This window comes from Diuraphis noxia, unplaced genomic scaffold (assembly GCF_037042655.1).
Source record: "Diuraphis noxia isolate RWA-SAM2 unplaced genomic scaffold, SU_Dnox_SAM2 contig0003, whole genome shotgun sequence".
NCBI classification, from domain to species: Eukaryota; Metazoa; Arthropoda; class Insecta; order Hemiptera; family Aphididae; genus Diuraphis; species Diuraphis noxia.
In genome coordinates this window covers 40145459-40164666 of record NW_028301713.1, presented here as the reverse complement: position 1 = coordinate 40164666, position 19208 = coordinate 40145459, and the positions used below count along the sequence as shown (strand labels likewise).

At 30.5% G+C, this 19208-nt stretch overlaps 2 long non-coding RNA genes across 2 annotated transcripts in view; both read right to left on the bottom strand.

The window, feature by feature from the left end:
* Positions 1 to 4597: 4597 nt before the first annotated feature.
* LOC149057344 (uncharacterized) overlaps positions 4598 to 19208 on the bottom strand; it is a 68358-nt gene continuing 53747 nt past the window's right edge. Inside the window, exon 2 of the long non-coding RNA XR_016191114.1 lies at positions 4598 to 5824. This is a non-coding gene — a long non-coding RNA (uncharacterized LOC149057344). The remainder of the gene's footprint in view (positions 5825 to 19208) is intronic.
* On the bottom strand, positions 7864 to 8684 carry LOC149057346 (uncharacterized). The gene is made up of 2 exons (XR_016191113.1): positions 8525 to 8684; positions 7864 to 8274 (listed from the first exon to the last, which is right to left on the bottom strand). It is a non-coding gene; the product is annotated as an uncharacterized LOC149057346 (long non-coding RNA).

Sequence of the window (19208 nt, the reverse complement as noted above, 5' to 3'; positions counted from 1 at the left end):
AAAATATTAAACTTTGAATCAAAAGTTCCTGTAATGACACCAGTTAATAACCCATTGGCCATTAGTGATAGATCGTGGCTTAATAAATACTACAAATAACATTGATTATTAACAGTAAAATAACAAATAAAATAGAGATAATACTTGGAATGTGCAATCTAACAAATTTAAATGACGAAGACCAGAATAATGTTCTAAAACACTAGCTATGACAAAATACTTGATATATTTGCTAAAAATAAAGACTTGAGTTTAAAAAAAAAAACGCAGACAAATTTAAAAAGAAAAATAGAACCACAAGCACGTTATATTCAAAAAATAAAAAATTGGAAACGACTACTATGTCCTTTGCTGAAGAATTAATTATTAAAAAATCTTTGAAAGATGGTACAGATGAAGTAATTAACATAAGCAAATCTAAGTTTGACCACTCTTACATTTAAATAATATTTTTTTATTTTTTTATCAAGCAAACTTTTGACTTTAGACTATTGACTAATGTTTATATTTACACAATTACACATTATTTTTACAATTTGCACATTATTTATACACACTATATACAGGCCCGGATTAAGATCTACAGTGCCCATAGGCTGTAAAAAATTTGGTGCCCCTATTTAAAAAAAACATTGTACACATTTCTCTACTCGATACTTAATTAAATAATAAAATATTATTTTAGGTTTATTAGCCACAATACGTATGTACATGTATATAATATGTGAAAACAAGTAAAAACATAAAATTAAAATTAAATAAAATATATTTTAGATTTATAAAAATATAAAATAATCATATTATAAAAAATAACGAACCATTAATTTATACTTTTCTTTTTTTTTTATTATTGATTACATAGGATAATAAATATTAATAATATTAATATTATAACAATATTATCTATGATTGATTATTACTAATTCGAATTTCCGATATATTTAAATAAAAATTTAAAATAACATCAGGATCGTATGCGGTGCCCGTGCCCCTAAATCCGTGGTTGTGTAGTCTGAAGCCTAACACTGCTTACGCCTTAATCCGGGCCTGATTATATAATTATACTAACTTATTTGTGATTTAATATTTTTTAACAAGTATAATTTACTGTGGAAAGTAATTTTATATAATGTATACTTTAAAAGAAACATTGATTAATTTTAAGTACATTATTGACAATTTTATCCCTACAAGGCTACAAAATAATTTTAAAACCATATTCTAATTGATTTAATATAATAACGGTTATACTTACTCAATAATGAACCTAATGTACAGCAAAAACACCAACATTTACAGTACCTATTATTATATTGTAATTATTACCAATGTTTTTCCAAATTCCTTTTTTAATCACCTGTTTAGTTTAATAAAAGTTGGGCATTTGATAAGAATAATAAAATATAATATCAAAATAATATTGATAACACTAACTAATTACATTATGGATCCGGAGTTTTTTCCTGTGAAGATCCATTCGTAATTTGCGGGTTGTTCATCTCGCTGCCGTCCCGTGATCGTCGCATAACGCATAAGATCGCGCGCATCGTCAATCGTCATGGAAGATGGAACCAACTCGCGATTTTATCGACGACCCGTCGGATTTCGTCCATGACGACACCAACGCAGTCAATTATATATAGACATACTATAGTCACTATCCGTCTAAGATAGTTATATGTTATATTAATTAATAATTTATATTTTATGATAAATAGCCAAATAAGTAATTAATACCTACTATTAATTATTATATTGTGTGCTATATTATAATATACTGTGTAGGTATAAATATAAATATGTACAAGTTTCGTATATAATAATATACTTTAACACAAAAGTAAGATATTCGTACGTACTGGCCGCAGTAAGTTGCTAGTTCCCGGATGGGTGACCACCCGGGATTTTTAGCAACATATCCTTGCCACACATACACAAACACGTGTTACAACTTACAACCCTGCCCACTTAAAAACCTACAAATAAATACACACAAATAACCCCTACCGTACCACCCCACGCCCAATGGCCTATGTTGCCGTGGGTTCCCTTTACAAAAAAAAGAAAAGTAAGATACGTATATAGTAGATTATAGAATCCTTAACTGGCTAATGGCTTAACTGCTAAAATCGAACAGACAAAAATGTATCTCCATAGTAGTATAGTATCGTCTTTCCATAGTAGTCGGCACTTCCAACTTCAGCAGGCGGTCACACTCAATCTTCCTGCACTCATCCCGAAAAGTATTACAAATATAATAATTATTGAAGGTTTATAGAAAACAGCTCTACAATTTGAATATTACATATAGATAATTACTTATATAATAATATAGAGATGAAAATATTTAGTACACAAGTGCTAATTTTATGAAAACATAAATCTTTAAACAATATTATAGAGTCCCATTTATTAGGTACTATAGTCTATGACGTGCTTATCTTAAGTGAAAATTATAGGTTCCGATTTTTTTAATTACCTGGGCCCTAGCCAATAGCGTATTTGAGTGTAGGTCATATAACCACTTATAATTTTTACTCTATGGCTAATAAACACTTCAAAGCTATTTCCATTCTATCGTACTTATAATATTATCTATAAAATATAATTGAGTACTTATACAATTTATTTTATAAACATCTATAAATACAATTTTGTGTTATCATATAATGATAATTATAACATTATTATGAACAATTTCATAAATTAAATACTTTTTGCATTTTGCAAAAAAGTCTCAATTTGCTGCCCTCCAAAATATGATCCATTTGTAGGAGGCTTTAAAGGTATGGAAACTCAGTACTTGCACATTGTAATTTTAAATTGCTTGCCTATTATAAAATAATATATTTTTATTTTTAATAAAATGTTATAAGGTGTCCTCTGTAATTCCACTCATAAACCTTGTATCTTTGTTTAATCGTCTATGTTGCTTCAACCTAACTAAATCTAAAAAATGAATAGGTTGGATACATACACAAATTTTTGGTTTAAGACATGTGAAGTTAAAATTTATATCAAATTCTATTACGAAGAATTACAATTTTAGTTATTTTAGATTCTGAACGAAGTGATGAATGTATTGATTTTACAATGCTGTGTGTGTTTTTTTTTTTTTATGTGTCTGTGTACAGCATAACTAGTCGAAATAATGCTTCAATTTCAAACTTTGGGGGTGGTTTCCGATGTAAAAGTGAATATCCTCGGTGCATTATACAGGTCAAAAGTAAACATTTTCCAACAGTTTTCAAAAAAATGACAGAAAAACGGGAATTTCTACGCAAATCCAGTTTTCGACCAAATCGATTTTTTTGTATGGTTGTAATTCAAAAACTAATCACTAAAAATACTTGAAATTTTCACCAAATGTTTATGTTTATGTTTCTATATACAGTTTAATTTTCAAATATTTTTGACTTTTTTTGAGTTATTTATAGACCACTGAAATTTTCCAATTTTTTTGAGAATTTTTTTTCGAAGTGCCGGTAAAAAAATGTTGGATGACCAATAAAATTTGAAAATTTAATACAAGGTTCCTTATGAGTTGTTCTAATTGTAGCTAAAAAAAATAAAAAATCGTAAGTCACAATTTTTTTTATAAGCGTTTATAGTTAGTTTTGTTTCAAAGTTGAAAAATCATAAAATTGTTTGTGTTTATAACTAAGGATTAAAAATACAACACTAAGTTTTCCATAAGTTTTCCTTCAAGTAGCTATATAGAAAATTTGAAGCATCTTTATAGGAAAATTCAAAATGCGTCCTAATTGAAAAATAATATATTTGTTTCAAAATAGAATATATGACAATATTTAAATATAATATATCCTAGACTGACAATTCATCTCCGTTCAGAATCATTTTTCGTATACAATGATACCTATCATTGCATTCAAATCTAAACTACAATCAGAGGTCCACCCTACCACCTAATGTACAGCAGAGCGACATCCACTTACCCGCTTTTGTTATAATTCATAATTATTTTTCATGGAGATTTAAAACTTTTACGTAAGTATCCAAATTAATATTTTGTATACATAATGTCATGGTGACATTTTAAATAGGTAAAACGTTTGAATTAGTTTAATTGTATACTATTTATGGTTAAGTTATTACACCATTTTTTACGTCCTCCGGTAAGTCTTTGCATCTTTACACAAATATATACAGGGTGTTCCACAGAGATCTGACATTCTGACAAATGAAATAACTTTTGTTCTAATCAATATTTTTAGAAAATTTCTTTTAAATATAATTCATGAACACTTGCGCTACATTTTTAGAATACATTTTTTATTTTTTATTTTTTAATACTGAAAATAAAAAACTTAAAAATTGATAAAAAAATGTTTCGAAATATTCAATATAGCCAATTTATAAATATGATTTTTAGAAAAATTTATATGGTAAAAACACTTATTTAAGTCAAATGGCTGATTTTTTTAAAAAATTTTTAAATATCAACATTTTTGTTAAGTAAATTACGATCTAGTTAGATCTTGTCGGCAATTTAGTCTTGAACCCGACTCATTCGAGTTAAGTAGTGTGCTTTTAGTATAAATTACATTTTTAAAACTAATAAAGTATAATATTATCATTCAAGTCTAAAACGTGTATTCTTTTAATTAATAAACTATTAAACAAAATTTGATTATCACCCGCTACACAGAGAATGGTTTCAACAAATTGTCGTCTTCGGATACAACCAGACACACAATATAAAATATAACAAAACATCACAGCTATACACACGGTGACGTTCATAACAATATAAAAATTTTGTAATTTGTACAAAAAATTATGTATTTCAATACAAAAATAATATGTTAATGTTAAAAACTTGAAAATTATTTTATTATTAGTACAATGCCTCATCTTCAAGGAGTTGGGGCGCGTCGATCCCACTCTAATTCCCGAGGACGGTCCGCTCAACAATGCAGCGAAGTGTGAAGCTGAAAATGATATTGAACCAGTCAAAGGTCAAATTATGCACCACTCAACACAGTCCCTGAAGATACCAAAGACGCAACAAACGATGACGTGTGTCGATTTTCGTGGCCAGTGATGCATGCAGAGTGCAAGGGACGCGCCGTTCTCGGAGTTGGGGCGCGTCGATCCAACTCAGATTCCCGAGAACTGTCCGCTCGACAATGCGGTGATGCCCAAAGACGGGTTAGCTGGAGATATTGAGTCGGCCCAGAGTAATGAATAGCCAGACAACGGTGAGGTCGTAGGTAGGCTGGACCCGCCAGCAACAACCGGGAAGTCCGACCAGCCACGAAGGTGCAAGACCTGGTGCTGGAAAGGCGTCAGGCGGATTTTCCGACGTCTATGTTGCTAGCGAAGAGAAACCGTCCGCGAACCGTGTTAGTCTTGCGATCCCCTGAGGGCCGATGATGTGGTCAGGTAGACGGCGACAAATAGGAGTGGAGGATACGGGAAAGAGCCCGAGAGGTGCAAGGCGGTAAGTCATCCGAACACGTTTTCCGACCACTCACGGCGTGAAGTAGTGTTTGCGAGTTTAGTGCTTGTTCGGACGTCGTTGAGCGCGATACCCTCTGGCGACTCGCCGAGTGCCCGACAGGTAACGGTCGTGTGGATCGACGGTACGGTGGATAGTTGAGGTAACTGCGTGGGCCACGGTTCCGCCTGGACCGTACCGACGGTGATAGCGATGGTGTTACGACGGCAGCGGCGGAGACTTTGGCGCGTGGTGAGTGGTATAGAAGAGATTTATGCACTAGGAACACGGACGTCAGCGGCGCTGGTCCCGAGGAAATCCAACATCGGCCAGATCGGTTGTCCGTAGCGGTCACCGTTGATTCTGCAGAAACATGTATTAGGTAATAAATAACTATAAATCGTCACAAACTTTTCGAAACTGTCAAACCTTGTTGACGAAATAAACAACAATGACGTCTAAACGTATGCGTCGTCATGTATTTAATATTTTATTGTTGTAGGTACATCGTAGACAGTCGTCAAAATAATATTATTATTAATATAATATATAATATATAGGCGGGAATATTTTAAATTGTAAATTGATTAACACAAGTCAGTGAGACAATGAAGCTATACATGCTGAGGCGACATAACGCCGCCAGACACACAGGCTCGGGAAGTCCCGTTGTCGCTGAGTGAGTCTGCGAGAATGTAAGTAGGTATGACGATTGTACGTGCGACACGGCGATTGTGATACGGGCTAGGCAATCTGGATTTGCTAAGTGTTTTATTTATGTTTGCTTTAATTTAATAAAAGTGTTTCCGACCTGAAAACCCGAGTTGAATATTATTATTTCAAGTCTTCTTCGTTCATACCTTAATGGAACAGTGCTCAGACTCATAGACTTATAGTCAATGATGAAGTTTATTTTAAACTGAATAGCGCTAAGGTCGTGAGTCCTAATAGTCATTAATTCATTTTCAATTTTAGAAAACGGATTTTAAAAAAGACAAACCGCACACCATTGTACCTAAATAAGTTACAAGCGCTAATCTGAATTTATTCTATAGAGAGTCACTAGCTTAGAGCGTACATTTTTTTACGTTTTTATACATATAGATAGATAACGGTTAAAATATACTAAGTTATGATATTACAACAATATTCAATTTAGTTTATGATTATGTAATTTTATTCGTTTTAACGAGAAAAATCTGACAATTTAAATATTCAATTGCATGATACAGTATAGGGTCTCAACTGGTGATAAAAAGGTTAAATCGTAATAAAAGAATAAAACTACTAATTAGATACAACATACACGTATAGGTATAGCGAAGAAAACACAATTTTTAGTCTGTATCCAAGAAATGATATAACTCGTTAATTATTAAACCTAACCTAATCTAAGTCATCGCACAACAGAAAATATTATATAATATATGAAGAAAAAAAATTATAGTTAAACCTAAAATACATTTTTTCTATTGGTGTACCTACTACCTAATATCAAATATATGATATTGAAATATGAATAATTGAGGGGCGACATTCCATAATGTACTATTGCCACTTTTCAAAATGTTCAGGAATCACGATTTTCTATTGTATACTGTTGTTAAACAGTAGAAAAAAGGTAAAATATGTTAAAAATTCAGAAAAATATACTTATTATACTTCTCAAGTCAAAATTACCTTAAAATTATTATTTTATTATTTTAATTGATAATTTTAAATGTTGGTTGCGCCATAGGGTACTATTTCCATCCAATAGTACACTTTGACTTACTTAAGAATTTAGAGAATAGTGAACCAAGTTTTTCCAAAATGTACTTATTCCATAATTTCCTACAGATGTTGAATAGTATTTATGAAATAAAACCCAATGGTCAAAATTAAGTAGCCTTTTTTGAATAAAGTATGATGGATGAAAACAGTTAAGTTGTAAAGTTTGTCTTCAAACATATTGCCAATACAAATATTTTACAGTTTTTGCCTTTTGGATAGCATGGTACCGAATAACTAATAAATAATAACCTTAATAATAAAACAAACTTTTTTTTTTTACAATATTCCTTGTGAATCAGAATCTATGAATTCATTAATAAAGGTAAAAGGAGAAATTACAGTCTATACAAAACTAAAATGTACCTTATATAATAGCTACCTTATAATATGGTGTTAAAAACATAAAATGCATACCCATTAATGGCATTCATTTAAAATTAAATGATTATACATTTAAATTCAGTAGTTATGGATACCTAATACTTACTATAAATATATATCATTTAATTTTAATGTGAGATTACTTATAAATAAATATAATAGGTGCATACCTACTTCATGGTTTAATATGAGTGTTAGTTTTTATGCTAGTCAAATATATTATTACACAATAAAAAAAAAAATGTTCATTGAAAATGAATATCAATATAATTATAATATAATATAATAGAACATATTTTAAAGTATTATGTATATATTACCCACCCTATTTATCAGTAACCTGTTAAAAAGTAGGTAATATATTAAAAAAAAAATTGAATCATACACCTTAACAAAAATGTCATGCTTATTATAATAAGTTATGAATACAAAACTTTATTTACTTATATTTAACTCATTAGTTTTTTGAAGACATAGTATTTATATTATAATTTTATTATAGAATATTAATTATTAATTATTATACTAGGTGCACATTTGATTGTATCTACCTCCTGTAGCCATTGATGAATATTCTTATCATTATTTGATACATTATTTTCAACAGCAATATCTGGTAGATGGGGTATTGTTGAGGTATTACCGTCTTCAGTAGTATCCTGTTATAACATTTTAAATTTTAATAAAATATAATTCATACATACAAAATGTCATGTTAACATTATAATAATGAGTAATGAATACAAAACTGCATACTGTTTATACCTAATACACTAAATGTAATAGTTTTATAAGACTTTATAAGTTATAGCTATATTAGTTTTAGGTATAAACATATTATTATTGTTAAAGCATTATAAATTTAGGTACATACTAACTACTACAAATTATGAATACTAAATATCTTACCATTACTCTTGCATTTTTCATTAAATTTCTTATGCGGCCTTTCGAAGTCATCTTTACGTTTAAGGAAGACGTGTTTATAAGGCAATGGCATGTAAAAATAATTGTTTTAAGCCTCAAAAGCAAAATAAAATTTAAACTATTATCTATCACGTATTCATTAATGATAACAGCCAAGTTTTGGAGCGAATTTGATGGTATAATGATGAAGTTAGAAACGTTCTATTATGTTTTACCTTTTAGGTTATTATAATCACTATATGAAAATGTAAATCCGCACAGCTATAGTGATAACATGAAGTTAGAATAAATATAAACTCAAAATTTAAATAAGGAATAACTTTTTCATTTGTAACACATGGCAATAGTGCATCTTGAATATAACCGATGTACTAAATTTCCTTTTTATCATGGGCAATAGTACGTTATGACGTAGTCTGGATATAGTACATTTTGAAAAAAATCATGGAAATAGTTCTTTTTGAAATATTTCTATGGTCTGATTTTTAAATTACCATGGGCAATAGTACATTTTGGCCAAATTGATAGATTCAGTACACATAGTACATTCTGATAAATTCTCCCCATCGGCAGTAGTGCATTTTGACGCAATCTTAGTATTTGTAATCAATTTATTGATAGGAAATAGTACGTTTAGGCATAATTTGATGGTTTCAAACGATTCCCCGCCATTTAAACTATATGTTTTGATGTATAACACATATATTCAATTTTTGGCAATAGTACACTTTGGAATGTCGCCCCTCAATTGTAAATCTCACACGAAATTATTGAACTATTCTTGCTATTTATAAAAAATAGGTAACAGAAATAATTCAACAAGAGATGTTCTTAAAATAAAAACCAAAAATCAATTTATTTTTACAACAGACAAATTAATATCAATCAACATTTCATTAATAACACAAAAAAAGTGTATAATAATCAAAAAATATGACACAATTCAACAATTGTATATTTAATAGTTATATTATATTAAAGTTTACAATGGACAATTATTTTAAAACTTAAACAGTAATGAATGACTGTGAAATATGTGCTTGGCCGTTATTATATGTGTCCCATGAAGACATAATGAGAATATTACTTGGTCACGTGTATGTTGCTATACTTGCTATACAGATGTGGACAAATATAATCTCGTCCCTTCTAGTCATCGTATGTTTAGAGTCAAAGTAATATCATAAATCTAAATAGGTAATATACACATATACGCACTAGCAATATTATTTAAATTATTAAATTATATTAAATTATAACATAACATTATAACGATAATACCTATTGTGACTATTTATTAATTTATTCTTTTCATAAATATTATACATTTTTTTCTGTATTTTGGTTTTCATAGCTAAGCCTATATAATAGTATAAGTTACCTTTAAGGTATTTAAATCGCTAATATTGCAGAAAGTTTAGGAAAATAACGCGCTCGGAATTCTAATGTTGCTGGCCGATAAGAACGATTACCTATCGTACTCGCTGGCTAGTAACAAACGTTTTCGTCTAGGAGATTTTTAAATTTATCGGTCTCTGTGTTGAAAGGGACGTTTTTAGTTCATTTGCAATTCTCAATTCGACCAGCGACTACATACGCACATTTAAAAAATGGATACTCATTACCGTAACACACACGAAATACAAGTCGAACTAGTCCATATCCTGCATGAAATAGTTGTGGGCTTCATGGACGGATTGTATGACGAACACTACAACATGCACACCTGGCTCCTTACTTTCCTGAATTCTATCGACCAAGACACCATATCGAAACTTGTCGAGCTGTTGCAAGAGTCGGAACCCGTGGAGTCCACTGTGGTCCTCAAAGACGTAACGCACGACGCAGAATTTACTAATAACACCAATGACCAGGTCGGCAGAAGTGCAATATTGTCGAGTGGCGACGCACCGTCCTTGGAGTTGGGGCCTGTCGAACCCACTCCGATTACCGAGGACGGCCCACTCGACGATACGGTGAAGAAGACGTGTGAAGCTGAGAACGAAATTGAGCCGGCTCAGGGCATTGAAGAGCCAGACAGCGGTGAGGTCGTAGGTAGGCTGGACCCGCCAGCAACAACCGGAAAATCCGACCAGCCACGAAGGTACAAGACCTCGTGCTGGAAAGGCGTCAGGCGGATTTTCCGACGTCTATGTTGCTGGCGAAGAGAAACCGTCCGCGACCCACGTTAGTCTGGCGGTCCCCTAAGGGCCGAAGATGTCGTCAGGAAGACGGCGACGAATAGGAGGGGAGGATACGGGAAAGAGCACGGAAGGTGCACGGCGGTAAGTCACCCGAACGCGTTTCCCGACCACCCACGTAGCGACGGGTTCACGAGCGTAGCGCGCTCGGTCGTCGTTGACGCGCGAGACCCTCTGGCGGCTCGGCGAGCGCCCGGCAGTTACGGTCGCGTGGATCGGCGGACGACGATGTCGACGGCACGGTGGTTAGTTGAGGCAACGGCGCGGGCAACGATTCCGCCCCGACCGTACCTAAGATGATGACGACGGCGATGGCGACTCGTTACGATGGCAGTGGCGGACACTTTGGCACGGGGTAAGTGGTATAGAGATTTATGCGCTAGGAACACGGACGTCAGCGGCACCGGACCCGAGGAAACTATGAACGTTTCAGGGTCCGGTGGCGTGCGACTTCGTGGCGACGGTCATTGCAGGACAAAGACGCGGCTGAAGGGACGACGCCAGGACGAAAATTACCGATTGTCAAGGATCGCGGCACGTCGCTCGTGCGGCGGTCCGATGGCTCTCGCCTTTTCGTCCCGCGGTAAACCCACATCGGCCGGGTCGCTTGTCCGCATAGCGATCACCGTCCACTCCGCATGCGCCAAATCTCGATTCTCTCGCTTCGTTTCCAACGGTATCCGCCGCAAGTCTGTCGCTAGAGTCGTCTCGCCGTCAACCATCAAAGCGCTAACATCGCGCACTAGCCGCCGTTGCTTGTCGCCGTCGACCATCGCTCTCGCGGCCGTCTCGGTCTGGCCTCCCCGGCTGGGCAAGGTCGTCACGCGTCCGAGCAAACGCGCCCGTGACACTCGTCTACCCGTGGGAACGGTCGTGAAATGTTGTGGAGGTGACCAGTGGCCAAAACTGTTACAAATCCGCACCCAATCGCCATCCCGTATCCTCCCCTCCTTGTTTTTGTGTCTCCTGACTGACATATTTTTTTTTTTATTTAATTTTATAAATTTTTTTGTGTACATATTTTTGTTTTATATTTCCTTTTTCTTTGTTGTTTGTCTCCCCCCCTCCCTTTGGTTAATTCTTATACTCGCAGAATTTAAATCATAGTCATTTTGTGCTATTGTTTATTCCCCCAACCCCTTTTTCAACTTTGAAAATCTTTTATTTGTAAAAATCTAATAATTTAGCCATTTTGTGCTAATTCATAAAAAAAATATACATTTATCTTCAAAATTGTTTTTCCCAATGATTATAGCAATAATTTTGCTCTACTTTTTTCCAGTGATAAAATATTAATTGTATGTTCATTTTTTTTTATTTGAGACATGTACCTATTCAAATTTATACATATTTTATAAATATTCGTTCAATTGTTGTCATATTTGAATTTTGTAATTGATTACAAATTTGTTAAATTAATAAAAGATAATTTTTGTATACACAATCAATTTTAGTTTCTTATTTTTTCGTATTGTTTAGTGTGTAAATCAAATTTTAACGACTAAAAAATCGTTAAAATGTATATTTTCAACAGAAAACTTGTTCGTCATTTATACAGAGTTGAGAGTATATAAATCTGTCGGCGTTCAGTATGACCCTTCACAAATATTAGACTATATATTAAAAGAAATATTTATATCATCAAACACTAGACGCAAAGAAAACTGCGAAATAAATCATGTATAATGTGTGTGTGTGCCAAAGTCAAAACCAATATTATAATTTATAATACATAAATACATAATGTAAGTAATAAGTAGCATATATATATATATAGACGTGATAGGTATATATATAGTATTATAATAATTTGTATTAAACATGAAAGTTTTTGTGATTTATCTGCGAGCAATTAATGCTCGTCAGAATAATTGAAATCGTCATTACCAGAAACTATAAAGAGCAATATTTTACTATTATAATATTAAGTCATTTAATGGAAGAATATTGTTCCATCAATATTACAAATATACCACGAGAAGAAATTGCTAAATTAGTAGGTAAATGAGGTGACAAGAAGATAGCAGGTTTGCGGGCTTTTCAAATTAATTTACTTAATGAACATCGTATTCACATTGTAAAAAGTTCGTTATACTATAAAGATGTGTAAATTATAATATATATATGTACACTTACTACATGTAAATATTAGGTTAACTTTAAAGTTTAAACTCAGATTTTGGTATTGTCATATGTGCGTTAAAAAAACGTCATTACGGCACATTATGAGTATATTGTTGACAGAATATAATATTGTGCTGATCTTATTTGCGGACTACCGTCATATTTCTGCTCTTGTATGCGGTCTACTGTACCTTTATGTAGACTGCGTAAGCGCAAATTATTTGATGTAGTTTTATCCACAGTTTAGTTAAAAATATTAAATTATAATCACGTCAAAAAAATAATCAATGCAGTTCTATCCATATTTTAATTAAAAATATATAATAATCACGTTAAAAAATAAATGAAAAAAATGGTAGTGCCTATATAGATTTAACGATAAACTGCTTTAATATCCCTCAAAAATGCAATGAATAAGTCAAGCTCTTCTTTTCTAGCAACCTTCCAACAGTAATATTCAAAGTGGGACTGAAGTAGTTGTGGGGTAGTGCCTCTCATCGTTTTCAGAATTTTTGTCTTCGCATCCAGCCATGATCTTTATATGCTTTGTTTTTGAGCACCCGTTGAGGGATCAACATAGTTTTGCAGATGGTTTACAGTTTTATAAATATATCCACTACTATTTTAACATCTATAAGCTGCCCACTCGTCTGAGTGAATAACCGAGCTAGATTCACACACTCACTGGATATTGGAAACAATGCGTTTTTGTCCCTTCGAAGTACATAAAAATATCGGCTGTCAGAACCATTTTTGAGCCCAAAAATTATATTATTTTTTTTTTTTTGGTTTTTGGTTATGCGTATACACGTGTAGATTTTTTGCCGAACTGACATGGGAACAAGTAACATAAAATTGTTCGTGAGTAAAACAGAGATTCATGAAGTCTAAGTCTGTGGCCTTCAGTGCCTGACCACGTGCCTTATTGATGAATATAACAGAACAAAGCTTCAAAGGAAATTGGACTCATTTAAATTCAAACAAATATTCATTAGTAATATTTGGTACCCATCCCAGGAATAAAAGCAACTCGACCTTTGACTGAACAAGAAAGAATTGTATCTTCTTTTATGTTCCTCTGCATAATTACTATCCGTAATCTAGTACCATCGTTCATTTTTGGTGTATTTAAATTTTTATAACTTATAAGTAATAATAGTGCTTCAATTTTCAAGTCAAGTTGGTGCGGGGGAAGTCCTGATGGATTAAAAAAAAATCAAAAATGCAATTATTTGAATACCTATTATATATATTGTCAATATTAATAGCATCCTTTTGACACTATTTTAGGTGCGCCTGAGGTTTGATTTCCCCCTCGTGAGCATTATGTGTGTGACCAATAAAACTAAAATTCTTCAATTTTGTAGAACTAAAAGCCAACGAACGAAAATATAAAAACTAATAAACAAAAATACATTATTATTTAGTTTAAATGTTGCTAGACAGATGGCACAATAGTCATCTCACCATCACCACACATAATATAGTATGTTAGCAAGGAACTGTGATATTAGGGAACATATTCCTATAAGAACCGTAACTTTTATCGGACTAATTTATACCTAAATACTATTCTTTGATGTCCTCTTTACATGCACGTACACTAATTGAAATTTCGGAGGAAGAGGCTTACAAATTATAGTAATACAAATTGACAATTTTGTAGTAACATAATAAAACAATTTTTTCCTTCTTACTCATTATTTTTATTATTATGCTAAATATCAAAACTTTATGTATGTCATTTGTTAAGAAGTAAGCATATAGGATTATTACTATATTAGGAATAATACTAATAATAATAAATAAAACTTTAAATAATATGTATTATGAACAATACCTACAGAAGTTTATTTAATGATTATGCACATATAAAATTACCTAGATAGATATATCTATGATACTATTAAGTGGATAGTAAAAAAAATCAGAAAATGTAAATATTCTATATTTAAAAAAATACTAACTAAAGTATGAATAAATCCCATTTTTGTTAGGTACTTAGTACCTAAATCTATCGATAATTTCTTTCACATTTAAATCAAAATATCGCTATATGTTTAGTAAGACCAATCCATTAAATGCATACTTTTTCCCATACTGTATTTTGTATATCAATTATGTATTTATTAAAGAAATCTCTTGATGTCTGATGATGACTAAAGTGAATACCTATATCTATGATATATAATCATAAAATGATTGAACAAAGCTTAAGTCAAAAACTTAAAAAATGAACTCCCCTTTAAAATTTAAAATCGAATTATTCTAAAATAAATATTACTTTGTAATTTAAAACTAAAATAATCTATTATTCTTCAACGGCCAAAGTTACTAATAATCAGTATAGGTTTGTAGATTCCCAATGCTAGTCTATATTGCATGTAAATAAATACTGAGAGAGGTAGGTATAGGTACCAACATTACTTTTTCTTAAGTAGACAGTTTAACTAAAGTACGAGATAAATGCAAATTGCTTGTACATTTATATAGCTATAGCGTGTACATATTATAGTACGAGCACCACGGCACCATCCACCTAATATAGGTTACCTACCTATTGCATCATCAATACCTATACTTTATACTTAAACATATTCATATAGAGATCGGTGACACTAGATGTATAGATATTAGTATTAGATTAGTGAGTACATATAGCCACTATACATTTACATCTAGTATTATAGAAGTACACTGTACAGGTATGTTAAATATAAAATAGAATATATTTGAGTAATACCAGTAGGTAGCAAGAGTTCTAAATTTCTATGAGTTTTTTCCAGACAATTATTGGTAGAATCATTATTTATATTATATATTTATTTTAAGAGCCCGTGTGTGGGCTTGCAGTACATAATTAATATGTATTTTTTATATTTATGTTCAGTTTTAGCAACATTTTTAAAACATGCTCTTTCGTAGATATTTAATATTTATATGCAGATATACAGGTATACTTGAAATATTTCCCCCAATTTTTCGTAGAACGACTGGAAATTAAAAAAAATATATATATAAGTATAACTATTTTAATAGGAGTCACAAATGCATATTCATGAGCTTTAAAAATAAAATAAATACATATAAACAAACTCTAATCGTATTGTTTATTTGTATTATATTTTAGGTAGGTCAGTACTCTTTTTAATAATAATTTATGAATTTATTGAATCTGCGTCACTACTATAACCATTAACAAAACATATGTATGAATCAAGAGTTTACCTTTCTTACTGAATAGTTTAATCATAACATACGCATATAAGTGTATTTGACCGATTTGATCCGATCAAATATCTGAAGTATCGGTCATATTGACCGATACCATTTTTATCAAATCAGCATATCAAGTTTTTAAATTCTCGTAGTTTGATTTTGGCCAAATTTAATGGTATACTTGGTACATATAATACTCGTATATATTAAGTAAGTAATATATTTAAATATTTATATATATGTATATAATAAGGATTAATATGATTGAATTTTGTTTGCCACATCAGATTTTTCTCTATTTGTTTCCAGTATATGCATCAACCTGCATTTATTTATTTAGAAATACGTTGATAATTAACTATCATTAATAACAAGCACTGCATGTTATTAAGCTTTAAGACGTGCACTTCAAATGAAAATCAATGTTTTTAAGCGTTTAATATAGGTACCTGTTTTTATCAATATTACGTATTCAAAGCCTAGACCTATATTTTATTATATCAATAATTAATTATTCAAAAATATTTTAAATCATAGGTATTACATTTTTCAACCTAGACCATTGAATTAGTATTTTCTAGTGTTTAAGTGTAATTTGCATGTATTAGGTACTATGCTGGTAGAATAAAATATTTAATCGCTTTTTATAAATTATTATTAGTGTATATTATTAAATGATATCATAGCAGTGTACCAATCACTGTATTGGTAGTATTGCTCTTTACCTATTATAACTTTTAAAAATCTCGTAATTATAATTTCAATTACTCAAAATTCATTAAAATAGGGAACCGACCTATATAATATACAAACATAAAAGTACTAAAATATTTCAAAAACATTTAGTTTAAATCTTATATTAATACTTCAGTTTCAGAATTTAGATTGTATAAGAGATTTATCCTTTAATTATGATGAAATAATATTGAGGATTTCTATAATACATTAGATCCAGCAGTAGAAAAGTAATGTTGAATTGTATTTTAAGAGTTTCTTAAAAATGTTTTATCACTTATGTTTTCAACTTTACAATTTTTATTTTTAAAGAAAAATTCCCATAACTTATTTAGAGATATGTATATAATGGTGCCGGATGGACAGTCGGTAAATAATACGTCTTTTAAAATATATAGAAAATTAAAAACTAAACTAATATCTGCTTACACATGAATTTATAATTTATAAAAGTTGATAAAATTTGGATTGTTGGTATTCGTACAATTTAAACTTTGTATAACTATACTTTATAATTAATACATGAATGAATATAATAAAATAACCCAATAGCTTAGCTATACATTCCACTGAAAATAATGCGTAGGTACCTGTTTTTTTTGAAGAAATTATCTATTATTATTAAAATTATTTGTGAGTCTAGCACATCAATGATCAAAAATATCAATCTAATTTTTATAATATTTTTTTTCACATTAATTCTAAAGAGTAAATTTTCCTGTCAGTTCGTAATATTTTGTTGATGATCTGAGGTAATTTCTGTATAAAAATAGAAGTATTATATTATTATACTCATCTATTTTTAAATGTCGTCAACACTCGGATGTTTCCAAACTCTAAATATAAACTTTTCAGTAAGGTATTTTTTACATATGTATTTACTTTTAGCTTTAAAATTATTTATACATACATTATATACGTTTTTAGGATTCGTTTTATTCTAACTCATAAATGTACTGACAAGCATAAACTCATAAACATAAGCAAGTAAAATTATATGCTTTACGCTACTTGGATCTAACTAATAATTAAAATAAGCTTTAAGTTGTACCCACATAGATGTGTCGACGTTACAACTTTTAAGAAACGTACTCATTCTTATACATGTCAAACTTTGTTTTTGCGCTTGAATAACAATAAAAGTGATTGAATTTCGCACTAAGTTTAATATTTTAAGCGTCGCATTTTCACCGAAAGAAAGCTTTCAGTTTCATAATTTACAGATAACTAGTTAGAATTAAATTATAAATTTGAATCGCTTAAAATAGACGATTACTGTAGAGATTTTGTCATTTCCTGATATAAATATATGATACAAGAAAAGTTATTATGAAGATTAAAATAAGAGATGCTCTCTAAAATGCAATAAATATACGATATTATTGTGTTCCTAAGGTCTAATCATCATTTTTTTTTTTTTAAACTGGATCGTTGGATGTTTAATTTATGATTTTGGTTGTATATATTATAGATTGTTTTAAAGAAAACCAACTTATTTTTTGAAATCTATATATTCTGTTTATACCGTTAAGAGTTTAGTTTAAATTGGATGAATGACATTAAACATAAATTTAAAAATAATAATAAACACAATTACTATACAAGCTTACAAAAGTAAATATTTACTTGAACTTTCACTTGTACAGTTTTATCCAATTGCTATTAACCGTTTTAAATTATAATAAAGTGTTTCTTATTTATCTAGATCAATCAGAGAATTTTTGATCTAAAATAGTTTTAAATCTAGTAATATCTAAAGATAGGGTATGTCATTTTAAACTTTTAAAATGATTTAAATGGATGTTAAATTCAAAGAACTAATTGTGTAAATAATTATTTATTAGCCATCTAAAAACATTGTATTTATTATTAAATAGTTGGATTACATTATATTTAACCTAACAGGATACCAAGGGCGTATTTTTTTTTATTTTTTTTTTATTTTTTTTTTTATTTTTTTTTGGCCCCCCCCCCCCCCCCGAAACTCTGTTTTTTTTCTTTTTATTATTTTAATATTTTCATAATAATAAAACGAGGATACCTAAATAATTTAAAAATTATAGTATCGAATATCAATGTCATATTTTATAATTTATTTCAAGGAATTCACTTTTATGATTTTGTATTACAGAATAATGATATTGATTATAATATGATAAATTAATTTTTGTATAATTTAATGATATTTTTTTTCGAAATAAACATTAGTATTTTCAATTTTGGATGAACAAAACTGTAGAATATTACATTTTCGTTAAATAAAACTCGCAAACAAATATTCATATCCCATTGGCCATTTGCCCATTTGTCATAACTTTCATAAAGGTACGTTATTTGTTAATATTACCTACTTATAATACTGCAGCAGTGCAGCTGCTATTATATTA